We start from the raw sequence: 18,182 nt of genomic DNA on the forward strand, positions 1-18,182 counted from the left end.
ATTCTTCAGTTCATGCATTGTGCTTTATATATGCAACGCTGACAAATAATTGAAAGGACTGATGGAAAATCAACTCTGATACATCAGGGCAAGGTGGATTAAACTGAAGAGTAAATAATTATTCACTAAAACGAGATCCACCTTACAGAAGGAAATGAGATACTAAGTATAGAAAAACACAATAAAATTAATACTGCTTCTGAGAGTTACTGTGACTCCCCGCTCAGCAATCCTTCTGACAGAGGGAAACGCTGGAAATCTTGCTCAATTCTTCCTCTTCTTCCTTTTGGCAACACCTGCCTTCCATTTTAGGACCAACCCAAGGGAAACGTCTGCTGTAAAAGTTTGTCATTGTTTTCCCTCTATGCAAGCATGAATGCCCTGTCCGCCCTGTGAGCAATATTTCTTAGTCATCTATGATCTGAGGGTGGCTTCATCTTTTCAGCCTAGAAATTGGTGTCTGGAAGTCTCTTTGGTCAGTTGCTCAGTAATCCACACGCGCTTAAAAACCATTAGAATCCTCCCTACTGTTTTCCACAGTAGCTGCACCAGCTTCCATTCCCACCCACAGCGTATGAGGGTTCCCTTTCGTAAACGTCTTCGACAATATTTGCTACTTGTGTTCTTTTCGATGACAGCCATTCTGACAGATGTGAGGTGATATCTCACTATGGTTTTGATCTGCGTTTCCCTGATGGTTAGCAATTTTGAGCATCTGTTCATGTGTCTGTTGGTCCTCTACATGTCTTCCTTGGAAACTGTCTATGCAGTTCTTCTGCCATTTTTTAATTGGGATGTTTATTTTTTTGATGTTGAGTTGTATGAGCTGTTTATATATGTTGAATCTTAGCCCCTTATCAGTCACATCATTGCAAATATTTTCTCTCACTCCGTTGGTTGTCTTTTCGTTTTGTTCATGGTTTCCTCGGCTGTGCGAAAGCTTTTAGGTTTAATTAGGTCCCATTTGTTTCTGTTTGCTTTCATTTCAATTATTCCAGGAGATGGATCCGAAAAAAAAAAAAAAAACCATTGCTGTGATTTATGTCAAAGGCTGTTCTGCCTAAGGTTTCCTTTAGGAGTTTTATAGTATTGGTTCTTACATTTCAGTCTTTAATCCATTTTGAGTTTATTTTTGTATATGGTGTTAGGGAGTGTTCTAATTTCGTTCTTTTACTTGTAGCTGTCCAGTTTTCCCAGCACCACTTATTGAAAAGAGTGTCTTTTTTCCATTGTACACTCTTGCCTCTTTTGTCATAGATTAACTGACCATAAGTGCATGGGTTTATTTTTGGGCTCTGTATTCTGTTCCATTGATTTATGGGTCCCTGATGCACAATTCCAAAATCCAAAAGATTTCAAAAGCTGAAAATTATTTTGCACTTTTAGCACAAATTTACTTGACAGCAAAAGTTAATCCAAACTAAGAAGGGTAATTTTGAACATTTAATAAACTTAACATGATTATTCATACATTGAATTACAAAAATATGAATGTCTATTGCAGGTTACCACCACAGTCCTGCAGCAGGTGTTGTGTAATATACAGTATATGTATCATATAACTTTCATGAAATTTTTGAAATTATGAATTTTGAAATACATCTCAACCAAGCACTTCATATAAAAGACTATGGGCTTGTAGAAATTTTCAGTTTTTTAAAGACAACTAGCATGTCTGCCTTTATTCTTTTTTTTAAAGTAACTCCATAAATTATTGTGAGGATAAGGTGAAACACGCAAAGCCCATGATTCATTCTAGATCACCAAGAAGGATTCATTTCCTTTCTTCCAACATCATAGGACTTGGCCAATGGCACTCGCTAGAGATCTTACAGGAATAGGAGGAGGAATGAGACTAGGGATCCTTATATCAGGAAAGGGGTCAGCTTATCTCCCTGGTCCTGAAAGCACTGCCTGGGGGCCTGTTTGTCTTTATTCTTATTGCTCTGAAAAACTACTTCATAAAGACTTCAGCTAGTAAGCCGACTCATAACTGACATTTTTTAAACGTGTATGAGCAAAAAAAACTACAAGAGCTGGTAAACGAATCCAACAAGGTAGCAGGATACAAGATTAACATACAGAAATCTGTTGCATTTCTTTGCACTAACAATGAAATATCAGAAAAGGAAAGTTAAAAAAAATCCCTTTTAAAATCACATTAAAATCACAAAAAAAAATACTTGGGAATAAACATGACCTCGGAGGTGAAAGACTTATATGCTGAGAACTAGAAAAAGTTGATAAAGAAAATTAAAGATGAGTTAAAGAAATGGAAAGATATCCTATGCTTTTGGATTGGAAGAATTAATATTTTTAAATGGCCATACTATACAAAGCAATCTATAGATTTAATGTGATCCCTATCAAATTACTCAGGCCATTTTTCACAGCACTAGAATAAATAACTCTAAAATTTGGATGGACTCACAAAAGATTCAGAATTGCCAAAGCAATACTGAAGAGAAAGAATGAAGCTGGAGGCATAAACTTCCCAGACTTCAGACTCTTCAGAGCTACAATGATCAAAACGGTGTGGTGGTGGCATAAAACCAGACATGCGGATCAATGGAACAGAATAGACAGCCCAGAAATAAACCTCCAAACCTACTGTCAATTAATCTTCAACAAAAGAGGTTAAGAATATACAATGAAGAAAAAAGACAGCCCCTTCCAGTGGTGTCGGGAAAGCTGGACAGCAGCATATATATCAATGAAGTTAGAACACTCCCTCATACCATACACGAAAATAAACTCAAAATGGCTTAAAGACTTAAACATAAGACAGGACACCATAAATCTCCTAGAAGAGAACGTAGGCAAAAAATAAATACACACACACACACACACACACACACACACACATATAATGGAATACAATGGGATGGAAGAGATTATTATGCTAAGTGAAGTAAGCCAGAAAGAGAAAGATAAATACTATATGATATTTCTTATAGGTAGAATCTAAAAAAATTGACACAAATGAACTAATTCACAAAACAGAAACAGACTCAGAGACATAGAAAACAAACTTATGGTTACCGGGGGGGAAAGAGAAGAGGAGGGATAAATGGGAAGTTTGGGATTTGCAGATACAAACTACTATATATAAAAGAGATAAACAAGGTCCTACTGTACAGCCCAGGGAACTGTATTTAAGGTCTTGTAGTAACCTATAATATATATGTGTGTGTGTGTACAACTGAATCACTATACTGTACATCAGAGACTAACACAATGTTATAAATCAACTATACTTCAATAAAATAAAAAAAATTAATAAAATTAAATGTGAATGAGAAGACAAGTAAAAAGAACAGCTTCAACCATTGCTGGATCATAGCAAATGATGCTACCTTTGGGCGGCCTCTGACATAAGACCTGGTCAATGTAATATTATTAACATTACAGAGATGTCTGTGACAATGTTAGTGGGTATACGACGCTCCTCAGAACTAATCCTTAAAACACCTACAAGAATTAAATACTATTATCTGATTGATCACTCTCCTGATGAGACGCATATGTTTGAGTGACCTTTTATAAGCTCATGTTAAGGTTAGAGTGTGTGGCCCTCAGACTTCCCATTCATTCATTGTCTATAGCCATTTATTAATTGTCTAGTGCGTACCACACTGCACACTAAGAAGGATGGAGAGAAAAGAGAAAAACAATTCAGAGGTTAAATTTCTTGAAAAGACCATGTGACTGTTGAACCTTTAGAAACTCTGATGACATTCGTCAGGACACATCAAGGAAGTACAGATGTTTACTACAAACAAGGCCGGGGAGGTGCTGACACCTGGAATTAGACCTGATCACAAGGACAGAGATTGTTGGAGATCATGCTCCAAATAGCAGCAAGGACTTGGCAACTCCCAGGGCGGAGACATGGCTCAGCTTCCATGCTGACCCTGCACGTTCTGCCCAAACAATAGACAAATGGTCGGACTTGAGCATCTAAGAGGTTCGCAGAGCAAGAAGTCAGCAATCAGTCACGTGGACCATATCACTTGCCAGCAGGGCCCTGGATCTGGGAGCTGAGGTTCACTGAAGGGACTGCAGTCCACAGGGATGAGCGTGAAAGAACAGGACAGGCCTCATTAAGGAACGGTAGCAAACAGACCGGTTATTAGAATGGGAACTCAGAATGGAAATTTAATAGAACTTCAGGTCTACAGGGAGGGACAAAGAGAGAAACTGTGGCTTGCAAGGTCCAGAAACATAACTTGGTTATCAGAAATGAGGCCCTATAGGGGGCGTGGGGTAGATCTCAAACCTGGGATTAGAGTAAGATCCAAGTGCTAATCAATCGGTGGATCATCATAGCCCTGCCCAGGGTACAGTGGACAGTTCAGGACCCAGCAGTCCCAGAGTTGAAGGGTGGAGCATTGCTTATTTCATCCACTTCACATGGGTGGAGAGTGGAGTGTAAAAAATGAGAGCTACACGGGGCTGAATCAGTTCATAGAACTTCTATCTGAATCAGGTTTAAATCTGGAACAATGAAGGCAGTGAGACAGGACTGAAGGAGGCTGCAGTGAATTCAGCTTCGGGGAGCAGGTGAGGAGAGGGCAGCCCAACAAGGTAGCAAGGCGAGGCTGAGAGTAAACCCAATGGATGTGGCATTCAAAATGTCAGTAAGCCAAGGCAGCGATCTTCGAGGAATGAAGCTGGTCATTGTTTACAAGAGACAAGTTCTGATCCAGATCTTAAAGGTCCTCACATTCTTGGATGCAGAGAGAGGAGGAAAGATAAATTGTGGAAGAAGAAAGCAGCTAAGACACACAACGGAGAAGCAGAAGGAGGCAAGGCATTGAGGGAATCTGTGAAGTGTGATTTGGGTGTAGTGTGAGGCCATAGTGGAGAGACATTAGATCAAATAAACAAAGGGAATAGGTAATGTCGAGATGTGAACTTTAAAATGTGAATTGAAGGTGAACAAAACAGTAGTATTTTGGGTAAGAAAATAAATGAAAATTCTTTGAAATTGGTAATTTTGTAGCCACTAGTGTCACTAGAAAAAGGAAGATTTTGACTATACTTGAATTAATTCTAGTTGTAACACTGTTATTCATATTGTTGGCTGCCTTGTAAGTTCCCTGCTATGTATTGGGTCTGAAATGGGAATAATGAGCCCATCACTTCCCAGGAGGAGGGCCACACATAACTAACTGGTCTCCCAACCTCCACGCATGCCGTCCTCCAATCCTTTCTTCACAAAGCAGCCAAGATGCTCTTTGCAAATGTTGGCCTGCTTATATCACTGTCCTGCTCAAACCCCCTGAATAACTTCCCATTTTAATTAGGGTAAAATCCAAATCCTTTCCGTGACCAACAAGCCTCTGAGATTTCTGGCCTCTGTTCACCTCTGAATCCTCACCCTGTACTATTTCACAGGTCAGGTGCCCTAGCCACACTTTCTTTAAAAAAAAGTATGGAGAAATATGCAAAAAGGTATGAAGAATATGCGAAAAGGTATGAAGAATAATCTGGCAAACTGCCAAATCCCTATTATTACCCAGTTTAAAAATTCAGGATTGCTTTTATGCAGACACTTCTGAAACCAAATGCATGTGTGTTTTCTGTAACAACCAGTTCACCAGCTTTCCGCATACCATCTAGGTGTCCACAGTTTGACTGAATTCTGACACAATCCATCCAGAGGTAGCATCAGATCCCACAAGTTAGAGAGCTCCGTCCCACAAAAGTGCCCCCATTTCAGACACCAACCTCAAGTCTCGAACCACCTGTATTTCTGACCAACTGGCTATAAACCAAGGTTCCCCGTCTCAGGTTTGAGAATTTTCTAGAATAGCTTACAAAACTTAGGAACATGCTTTACTTACATTTACCAGCTTATTATAAAGGATTTCATAAAAGATACAAATGAGCTACCAGACGAAGAGGTACACAGAGAGAAGTCTAGAACTGTCCCAAGTGTAGGAGCCTTTGTCCCTGTGGAGCTGGGACGTGCAGCAATTCTCAGCATGTGGATATGGTCACCAATTCAAAAGCAATCTAAACTCTGTTGTTTAGACGGTTTCATGGAGATTTCATCACTTAGGCATAATGGGTGATTAACTCAATCTATAGCCCTTCTCTCCTCCCTGGAATTTGGGGAGTGGGGCTGAAAGTCCCAGGCTTCTAATCAAAGTTTGGTCTTTCTGCTGACCAGCCTCCATCCTGGAGTTATGTAGGGCCTGCCAAGAATCTCCTTATTGAAACAAAAGGCACTCGTATCACCTCTGTCACTCAGGAAACTATAAGGAATTTAGGGGCTCTGTGTCAGGAACCAGAGACAAAGACCCGGTATCTTTAGAAGATATCACAGAAATAAAAGTTTTTTACACATAATTACAGCCACCTCTGTCTTTATTCTTCATCATAGTCCCTCCCTTCCAACCTGCCAGAGGTAATCACTCTCTTCAATTTGATGTTTATATTTCCCATGTATTTTTTATTTTTAATACATTCCAAAAATATAAAATATCATTTGCATGTTTTAAAATTTGCATGAAACCAATTATACTTTTTCACAGTATGTGGGGTTTTTCTGACCAGATTACATTTGTAAAATTCAACTACACTGACAGCTGTAACTTTATTTTGTTTGTTTTTCCTATATTACAGTATTTCATTGATTGACTACATCACAATTATTATTCTCTTGTTAATAGAAACTGAGTTTGGTTACATTTTTACTGTTATGAACAATGATTCTATGAAAATTCTAGTATGTACCTCCTCGGGAACATTTATTAAAATGTTTCTCGATGTATATAGTTAAGAGTAAAATTCCTGGATCATTGGATGTGTGTGTTTTTTAATTACATTGTGTATTTCCAAAATTGTTTCCAAAGTTATGTGAATATTCACTCTTCTAACAGTATTCCCAGTTTTTTCATAAGTTCTAACAGTGTTGTCAAACTTGGAATTTTTCTATCATGTACAGTATTAAAAATATTCTACTGATTTCACCTTTTTTTCATCTTCGCTTAACGTGTAAGTTGGAGTTTGTAGGCGTCTTTGTTTCTGCGTTACACAATAGATAGTTGTGTGAACTTTTGTTTAGTTTACACTTTGTTTCGTTTTATATGAAATTTAGAAACAAATGTAGGAAGATGCATAATTAAGAAGCTGTTTTCATCTTACAGGAATTAGAAAGTCTCTGTCTTTTGTCATCCATTTGTTGACTTGTGATCGATCATACTACACATATACACACATGTTGTATCTTCTTTTTCATTGATCATTTAAGCATATGCAGTTGCCCCAGTAATTTTAAATTTTTTCTAAAACAACACCACATTTATCATCTGTGTTGGGTGTGACATTAAGTCATGTGTGAATTAGTTGAGCTAACCTGTTAGATTGTTGTGTATCTTCAACTGCGAGTAATGCTGGAAGGTGTTATTATCTATATTGCAAGCTATTTTCCAGTGACCAATCCTCAAAACGTGGGATTACACAGCTAAATAATATTGAAAGAAGGATAGGAAATACACGTAGGACTATAAACTGAGGGTTCTGGTCCAGACAGCAGGGACCCTAACATTGGACTGGACCAAATGTAAAGATGTGGGGGCATCTGCTCAAGGTTCTGGATTCAACATGTTAGACCGAGGGGCCTGAAGTAGCTCTAGTAGTTTGCTTGTTTGATTGCACAAACCTGGACAGTGGTGGATTATGTTTAATGGAGCTAAAATGACACAACATCTTTGATACAATATTTAAAAATAAATGAAAAATCCAAAGGCTTAGAAATAAGTATGTTGCACTGGATTTGTCACATGTGATTTTCTCATGCATCCCATGATCACTTCCCTTGGGAGGACCCAGGGGAACAGCCCTTCATCACACAGTGAAAAATATAGCCCATGAGGGAAACAGCATTATCCTGGGAAAGCTCTTTGGACGGTGTGCTCTGTAGGCTGGGGAAATGCACACAGAATAACACTGTTAAGTGAAAGGCGAGTTGCTTTACCTTTCACCACTCACCTCCATGTGCACTAAGTCAGTGGCATGTGCTTGGTGGTCCATTTTTGAATTTGGAGGCAACATGTTGTATTTTTTACGGTGTTGCTCTGACTCACTGAAGCAGTGCACAGTTTGAAGAGAAGGTATGCAGCTGTCTGAGATGGAAAATAGTTATTTGCAACATAGGACGTGGTTTATTCCAAAATTCCGGGTTCTCCGATTGGGGCATACCAAAGGTTAGAGTCCGCATCTCAGTCTGCCACAATCTCCCAGAGTGCCACTGGATCTGCTGGGCCATCAGGCCCTGATGGCATATTTACTTGCACTGAAGTCTTGGACGCTCCTCCTGAAGATGTGTACTGCTGCACAGACCCGACTTCATGACTCTGTGGATCAGTTCAGAACAGAGAGTTAAGGTCATACAGTTCCTTGGTGTCCCATCGTCGAGTACTTAGTCTGCCGGGGTCCAGAAACAACTGTGAAACCCTCCACAACTTCGAGACATAAGGCTGAGTTAAAGAAGTCAGATGCAAAATACACACTGTATGGTTCCGCTTACATGGAGCTCAAAAACAGGCAAACTGAATCTATGTGAAAGAAGTCAGAGCGCTGTGTAAGCTCCTCGGTGGAATGTTAACTTAGGGAAGACACAAGGGATCCTCTTTGTTGCTATGAATATTCTAGGTCTTGATCTGGTTGGTGCTGGTTGTGGTCTCAGCAGATTGCTGGTACCTGCTGTGGGTCGTACCTTCAGTTGAAATGGTGGTATCTGTGGAAACCGCAGGCTCAGCTGAAGCAGTAGATGTGGCTTTAATATGACATGATACTAGCAGACTCAGCAAACAGCACGATAGTTGCATTCTAGCTGAAGTAGTGGTAAGTACAACATTCATTTGAAGTACTATTAATAATGTGTTGAGCTGAAATGGTGGTAACTGTGTATTAGTAGGACCTGGAGAGGTGACAGTGGACGTGGATTTAGCTGAAGTGGTGTTTCCTAATGTGGTTGTGGGGACAGCTGAAGTGATGTTTACTCTTGTGACTGTAAACTTATTTGAAATGGTGATAACTGTTCTGGTAATATGTTTTTATAGAAATTGTAGCAATTGTCTATTGGTCTCGAGTTAAATGCCAGTGCCAGCTATCGTGATAGTAATTCAACTGAAGCAGTGGCAGGTATTGTCATTGTGCATTTACTTAAAGGGGTGGTGATTGTTAAGATTGTTTTAGATAATGTGATCATATATTCAGCAAATATTATGGTGATTTTTAGTCCAACTGAAGCCATGTTGAATGCTGTGGTCCTGCGTTTAGCTGAGAGAGTTGCCATGGATGTTACGGTTGGCAGTTCAGTAGAAGCTGATGTTTGTAGGTTCCATTGAAGGTTTCATGGACTTTATAGTTATCAGTCCAGCAGAAATTGTGCTAGTTGCAGTTTCAGGTAAAGCTGTGCCAGTCGCAGTTCCAGCTGAGCGAGTCGCAGTGGTTGTGGTGGTCCTTCGCGCAGCAGTTACAGCAGTGGTGGACGCGGTGGGAGAACAACCGTGGTCATGCCTGTTGCCTACAGATTCAGCTGTTGGTTGTCGTCCGGGTGTAAGTGGTGGCTCCTCTCGCTGCAGTTTCCACTGAGGCAGCAGTAGCTGTGGGTTTCAATAGAAGCGGCTTTTCTCTTGATGTAATGCTGCTACTAGGTTCAACTTAAGGATCAGTGCAAACAAAATGGTTTTGCAATGTATGAAGCTCTGTGCAAACGTGAGGCTGGAGTGAGATGATGGATGCTGGAACTAGACTGCTGTGTGAGCCTGGGCAACTTAATTAAAGTCTCTGAACTGGTGAGTCCTCAGTGTTATAATCAGGATGATGGGAGAACTTCCTCCACAGGATTTTAATGAAGCATATATAAGATAATATGTGCAAAATGGTTGGAGCACAGCTTGCCATGTAGTGTTATGTAAGAGTTTGCGAGATGATGAGGGTGGTGGTGGTGGTGACACTGAAAATATCGCTTATTCGTTTTATTGGACAGGCAAGAGGACAGATAAAGAATGCAAGCTCTGGAGATGAATTTGAGTTTAAACCCCAAAACTCTGAGATCTAAAGCAAACTTCTTAACTCCTCTGAGTCTTGAGGTATTTTTCAATCTCTAAAGTGGTGAATAATATAATAATAATAAAGTAGTCTTTAGGGAAATAATTAAAAAGAGGCTGCAATTTTATTTTTAAAATATTTTGTCTTTATCAGAAGCAGTGTAGCATAGTGATTAAGAGCTTTGGAGTCTAAAGATTCAGGGGTGAATTTTATCTCTGACTCATAAACATGCTAACATCTGACACTTCTTTTACTGTCCTAGCCTGTATTTCTTCATAAGAAAGCACATACCTGTATCCAAGGATAATTGTAAGGATTAAATAAGATAATAATGTATATAAGTACTTGGTGCAATTTCTGACAATTGCTCAGTTTTAAAATTTGTGACTACGGAGAAGCCCATTGTCACTCAGGCTCTCCTGACTGAGATCAGGGAAGGAGGATAGGAGAGCACCCATCTGATGTCTTGGAAAGAAATGGAATATGTCTTACTGCTAGAAAATGTGGGTCCCAGGCTTGGGAGGAAAGCCCAGCTTGGGAGTCTTGGGTGGCAGTTCCTGGAAACCCAAGAAGAACCAGACATCGAGCATCAAAACCAGGGAAACAAGGGGCACCAACGGCCATCCAACGTCACCTTGCACCACAGTGTCTAGGCTCTGGCTAAAGGAAGCGTGAAAGAGGAGCAGAATAAATGGCTGCCCTCCCAATTTGGAATAAGCATATTTTCTCTTGGGTTTGAGTCAAAACCAGAAGAGGATGAGATGCAGGCAGATTGGAATGTTGCAACAGAACTGAGCACACTGGCTGCGTCTACCACTAACTTAGCCACGTGAATTCTTGCAAAAATGTGGCCCTCCCAGAACAATATTTTCCCCATCTGTTAAATAATGTGTTAAGACCAGATGGTAACTACAATCTCCTTCTGTTCCATGGTAGACAAATTTGCAAGCAAGAAAAGTCACTTTAAGTAACTCCATCAGATCCAGGTCTTTCATTGTTCACTTTGCTCTCAGACCTACAAGGTAAGATTCTCTTTTTTTTTTCAGCAACAAGAGTTAAGCTCAGACCCTCTTTAATGAGCCTTTAAGCAGGATTAGGGATACAGTGTGGGGTGAATGCTGGAACCTAGAAGACCCAACCAAAGAGCCAAGCTTCAACAATAGTCAAAATCAGAATTCTCCCTGGGGGGTGAGAACTCAGAGATAAGGCCACAAGCAGAGGTGAGAGAGCTGAAAGAAGGGCCACAGTCAGTCTTAGAGGCAGGAGTGGGGGACAGAGATTTTTTTAAGAACAAAAAGTCAATGATTTTTTCTTTCAAATTAATAAAATATAGGCAGAAGTATTCTATTTTCTATATATATGCACACACACACACACACACACATATACACATGGACACACACATAGTAGTACAAAGAAGATATTTAATGGTATATTCCCAGGAAAATACTAAGATTTTAGGTTAATAATACATAGAAAAAAATTTAAACTATACTTACAGATAGTACAAAAAATATAAGATTTCTAATTTACAGCTAATTGTTGGAAAGTTAAAAAATTATCTTTCCCTTACTAATTGCATTCATTCTTTTTTGTAAGGAATACATAAACATTACTTCTATGGTATTATAAGAAAAGCACAAAACTTTCCTATTAAGACTAGAAATAAAATGCATGTAGGCAAGATATCAAATGGAACCACAAATACTCATGGGCTGCTTTCTCGGGAGCTCCAGATTTCCTCTGTATTTCCCACATTTCCTGTCCATTTCTGAGCTGTCCATCACAAGTCTTACTCCAGGACTATTTTTTATTTTGATCACTTATATTTGCAATTTTGAGTAATATTTAGTGGACTGATAGCAAGTTTACTACAATGCATCAGTGCAGGTTTGTTTAAATTGCGTATTAAATATCAGTCCTAACAAATGACCCACCTTAGAGTCAGAAGTAAAGCATTGATTAATGATGATGAGAATATGAGAACCAGCCCCCTCGGAGAGGTATTTATGGTTTCTCTCTCTGCAGCCCGACTAGCAGAAGCAAACTGCGATAACCTTTCATATTTCCTTCCCTCCCCTTTTGTCATCATACTTCAGATACCATTCCTCTGGAGTTCAAGGACAGTCTCTGATGGAATTCTGAAGTAAATAAAATTTCCAGTTGCTTCCTTCCAAACATACAATAACCATCTCTCCTCATGTTGGTACCACCTCCAAGGCATTATGCTTCCTGATCATCTGGCAAAATAACATAGCTTAAAGCATCTAAGAGTGAATTCTTCTCAAAAAAAGGGGGGGAGGCTTGCAGGGGCCCTTTGGCAACGTCGGGAGTCATTTTTGGTTGTTACAACGAAAGGGAAGAGCATCTAGTGGGGAAAGCCAGAGACTCTGCTAAATATCCCCTAATAACAAAAAACTGTTTAACCTAAAGTGTTAACACTGCCAAGATTGAGAAACTGCCCTAGAACATAACGAGCATGAAAAATCTGTGGATAGGAGGGAAAGGTAAGGAAAGGGTTTGTTCCAAGGAGGGTGAGAACATGATGTCCACTCTGCAGTAAAACTAGCCCGTCACGTCCCAGTGTGGCCTCTGGCAGGGGAAATGTAAGGGGTCCACATGATGTGAAAATTTCCATAGTAATGAACATGAGCATTGAACTTAATTAATTCCACTGCAAATCAGTAGGTTATCATTAGCCAACCAAATGTATGCACCTTAAATAAAATGAACATTAAACTGGGTTGTCTTAAAATCTGGCTACGTATTTCAGGAGTACAAATTATTCTAAATAATCCTTCTTCCCTTCATTGTCATTGTAAGAGGACCCCTGTATTTTAACTTGGCACATGGACCCCCAGAATAAAGACTGCATTTGCCGGTGCCCTTTGATGCCAGGTGCAACCGCAGAACTAAGTTCTGTAAAATGGGACATTAGCTGTTACATCAGCAACAACAAAGTTAGACACTTAAAAGAGAGGGCACACATACCTCCTTTCCTTCTTTCACCTCTTGACAGCTGGGAAGCAGATGTGGAGGTACCTCGTGTCAGGCCATGCGTTTTAAGGACAACACCCTAAGATCGTGGAGCAACAGGAGACAAGGCGAGATAAGTGAGAAGATCCTGGACTAATTCCATGTAGCAAAACTCGGGAGCAGCCTAAAACACTGCCTTACTGTGATACAGCGACACACATCTTAATTTGGCGTTGGAGCACCGTAACCACAGAGCAGTCAAGATCCCACAAGCATTTGCTTGTACCTCAGTGCTATTCAGTAGCCTGGAGAGTGGTACCTTATTCTATTACTTGTGCAGAAACTTTTAGTTCCTGCCCTCAAAATCCTAAATGACCCTATTACAAAGTTCCAAAGAAAATATCAAACTGAACATTTTAAAAAATCATGTTGTCATGTAAAATCATGTTTTGTGGTACACAGATTTTTGGCTTTTTTAAAAACCCACATATCTTGTGCATTTCTTATTTCTTAGATCAAACTAATTGGATTAGAAGATGTACAAAAAGTATATGGATATTTCCCTGTATTTATCACACTCTCCTATGAAACTTTTTAACTTAAGCAGACATTTTAGCCAAAAATATTAGTTGAATATTTTCTTGCATAACAGAATAACCGAGAACATTGATATTTGAGTTTTTATTTGCTAAGTTTGTGAGCGGTGGGTTATTTTGCTGTCATCTATTAATAGTGAGTGAACACCACTCTTGTCTTAATGCTGGGTCAACACTGACTTCTTTAAAAATTATTTTATCCATCATATACATTTGTGGATGAAATCTGACAATGAGTGTTACAATAATAATTAAAATATCTGTGTATTCTTCCTTTTCTCTATTGCTGACAATGAGAACCAGGATGACCACTCAAGCTCTCTGATCACTGGCAATCAGTTAAGCAAAGGATTATTATAGTCATCATGTTTTCTTATGTAGTGGATATAGTAATTAACTAGCCAGACACCAGATTTCAAAAACTTACCACAGTTGCTGTTTGAAGTTCCTAAACCATCTAAATAGTTCTAATGCATAAGAATCTTCACAAATAGTATTAGAATTATCAGTGTCTTTATTGCATTACATAAAATATAATTATTTTAAATTATAAATTTGTTTTGTGTATATGATTATCACAAAATAAATTTATTTTAATGTTACTTTTCCCAGTTCTGGCCCTAGTATCTAGAGGAAAGTGTTCTTTCACTAAAATAAAACCAAGTAAAAAGTATTTAAGGAACACTGTGGTACTACAATTAGTAGCACTAAACAAAATAGAAACTTAACCAACTTTTCAGGATTCGTTCAGTTGCAGTTCAGTGATTTTTCTAGTTCTAAATTATTCAAGAGCCCTAATCCATGTGGGCTTAAAATTTGTATGTAAATTTTTATTGAGGGAATATTGCCTTTCATTACACAACACATAATCATTTTACTCAACGAAGATTTATTGAGCAGCTAATTTGTGCCAGTCGCTCTTCTAAGAAGGCACAATGAGTAACATAGATAAGATCCCTGCTATCAGAGTTTACAATCTAGTCTTTGTTTATAAATTGAGTGCCAAATATTTTACCACCTTAACCGAAAGGGGAAGAAATTACTATTTATATTATCCTGGCACAATCCATGTAATCTGAGACTATCCTGGGAAAACTGAGATATATGGTCATCTCATTTATAGATAGCATATTGGAATTTAGATTACACATTTCAAAGTTTTTTAATTGTAGTATTTCTATATGGCAAGGGTAACATTGTTTTGTTATTTTTAAAGTTATGGTTATATGTATAAAATTTTAAGACCCCAGATATCTAATTCAGTCCTCCATTGAATGAAGGCCAACTGCATCACTCACTCTCCCATGACCAGTGCCAGTGGATTTTCTAAAATTTTGGCATTCTACATTCTGATGCTACTCGTTGTCAGAAAAATGTCCTTATGCCATACTGAAGTATTCTTCTTTGTAACTTTAACTTGTTCTCCCTACTTATTTATTCTAGAGACAAAATAAATAGCTTTTCTTCGATATAACAGCTTTTAAGCATTTGAGGACAAGTACGATAGTTTTTTTTTTTACTCTAAAAATACTATTTTTAAAGGCTAAAATCGGTCATTTGACTTTTACTTAAGTATAAAATATGTGGGTGGTCGGAAAAAGAATCACTCTATTATCAAATGTGACTGAATCACCCTTAGTGGACAGTATCCCTCGTAAGTGCTTGACTAAGAGGCAGTTTGCCATTATTAGTAATATTTACTGTGGAAAGGTGTTAACGCTTTTACCAATGAGTATTCCACATGATCCTAATCTAATTCTACAGCCCACCATGCTTCCACTTACCTGGTGGGATGTTAAAGCTTTAAGAAATACTTTTTGAATTCCGAGATATTTTTAGAATGCCACCTCCATTAATTAGGCATCACCATGTGCTAAGAAGGAAAATAACGCAGGAAGTGGGGGGAGCAGGCAGGGGAGGAAAGACATTTAATAGGTTAAATCTATCATGAAGACCAAACAACAGCAATGTCTATCTACAGGACTCTAGTGATGTACTTCCTGATTTATCATGATGGCATGATTAATATAAAACCTTTCTCAGTCCTAGTCAGGTCTGGAACTGAGGCAGGAACTAAGGCTACACGTGTTGGGCAAGGTTTATTGGACTGAGTGGGGAAGACCAGCGGCAGCTCAGTCAGGGACAGTGAGGCGGGGCTGACAATAAGTGGGTCTGAATTGATGTCATTAAAAAAATAAAGCAAAGAAATAGTTTGAATCTGGCCATGGCATGTAGGATTCAAGTTCTGATCCAGATATTAAAAGTCATGATGTGCAAGTCTAGTAGAGGAGAAAAAGGAAGGTTATGTATAAAAGTAGAAAAGGAGGGCATTAAAGGGAAGAATAGAGATTGGTAGAGAGAGTTCTGAGTGAACAGCAGGCTATTTGGAGAACAGAGAGAAATGATATCAAATAATTACATGAAAATAGAAGTTGAATGACAGTGTGAGACTTCTCATATTTTATGTAGAAATGGCAAGTCAAACACCAACATTTTAAACAGGAATATAACGTGAAAAATAAAATTTGGGTAACTAGAGCTAAACATATGCTTACCCACTGATACATGACATAGACATTTTGTTGAGTGAAAGAAACTATATTCAAAAGCATGCATACTATGCAATTACATTATGTGAAGATAAAGAACAGTCAAAATTAATCTGTGGTGGACAGTTCAGAATAGTGGTTACCTCTGGGGAAATGGGGCTCTGGTATTAGGAATTAGGAATTTCTGGGGTGATGAAAATGTTTTATATCTTAATCTAGATATATACATATATATATATAATTCATTGCACTATACACCCAAGATTTATATCTGCTAATCCCAAACTCCCAATTTATCCTCCTCTTTTTCTCCTTTGGTAACCATAAGTTTGTTTTCTGTGTCTCTGAGTCTGTTTCTGTTTTGTAAATAAATTCATTTGTATCATATTTTAGATTTCACATATAAGCAATATCATATGGTATATATCTTTCTGGCTTACTTCCACCTAGTATGATAATCTCTAGATCCACCCATGTTGCTGCAAATGGCATCATTTCATTCTTCTTTTATGGCTGAGCAGTATTCCATTATATATATACCACATCTTCTTTTACCCATTCATCTGTCAATGGACATTTGGGCTGCTTCCCTATCTTGGCTATTGTAAATAGTGCTGCTATGAACATTGGCGTACATGTATCTTTTCAAATTAGAGTTTTCTCTAGATATATGCTGAGGAGTTGGATTGCTGGATCATATGGCAATACTATTTTTAGATTTTAAGACACCTCCATACTGTTTTCCATAGTGGCTGCACCAGCAGTGTAAGAGGGTTCCCTTTCTCTATACCCTCTCTGGCATTTGTTATTTGTAGACTTTTTAATAATGGCCATTCTGACCAGTGTGAGGTGATAACCTCCTTGTAGTTCTGTTTTGCATTTCTCTAAGAATTAGTGATATTGAGCATCTTTTCATGTGTCTATATGTCTTCTTTGGAGAAATGTCTATTAAGGTCTTCTGTTCATTTTTTGATTGGTTTGCTTGGTTTTTTTTCCTTATTGAGTTGTACAAGCTGTTTGCATATTTTGGAAATTAATCCCTTGTCAGTCACATCGTTTGCAAATATGTTCTCCCAGTCCATAGACTGTCTTTTCATTTCGTTCATGGTTTCCTTTGCTATGCAAAAACTTGTAAGTTTGATTAGGTTGTAAGTTTAGTTTTGCTTTTTTTTCTGTTGCCCTGGTAAACTGACCTAGGAAAACAGTGCTATGACTTATGTCAAATAATGTTTTAGCACTTTATTTTTCACTATAAACATAATAATATAAATTTTCCTCCAAACTCATCTGGAGGAAATGTAATATTTCATTATCATAAAGATTCTTAGAATTTTCTAATTTCTGTTGTTTTTATTTGACTCATAGTTTATTTTGAATTTTTTAAAATATTCTCCAGTGTTAGGGCTCTTCTAGTTATCTTTTTAAAATTTGCTTCTAACTTAATTGTTTATGGCAAGAGAAAATGTATGAAATATAAATTCTGAAATTCATTGACTATTATCTAAGTATATGGTCAATTTTTGCATATGTTTCCTGTGAGCTGGAGAAAAATGGGTATTCACTTATTGTGGAGTGAGAAAGCTATAAATTGATTCACCTTTTCAGGACTTCTAAACTCTAAAACTATAATTCAATAAATTTCTGTTGCTTTAAGTCGCTACAGCAGCAATAGGAAACTAATACAGATATTGGGGCCTGGAAGTGGAAGTGGCTTTGGAATTAGGCAAAGAAAAGCGGTTGGAAAAATTCTGAGAAGCGTGATACAAAAAGCCAAGATTGCCTTGAACAGACCGTTAGTAGATACCTGGATGTTAATAACTCTACTGCAGTTTCAGAAGGAAGTGGGAAGCATGGTAGGAGAGACTTATATTGTCTTAGATAATATTTAATTCATCATAAACAGGCTTGTCAGTAGAAAACAAATGGATGTTAAAGGTCCTGCAGGTGAGGGTTCAGATGAATTTGAGAAATGTTACTGGAAAGTAGAGGAAAT

The sequence above is a fragment of the Vicugna pacos genome, chromosome 30, assembly GCF_048564905.1.
Source record: "Vicugna pacos chromosome 30, VicPac4, whole genome shotgun sequence".
In the NCBI taxonomy this organism is placed as follows: Eukaryota; Metazoa; Chordata; class Mammalia; order Artiodactyla; family Camelidae; genus Vicugna; species Vicugna pacos.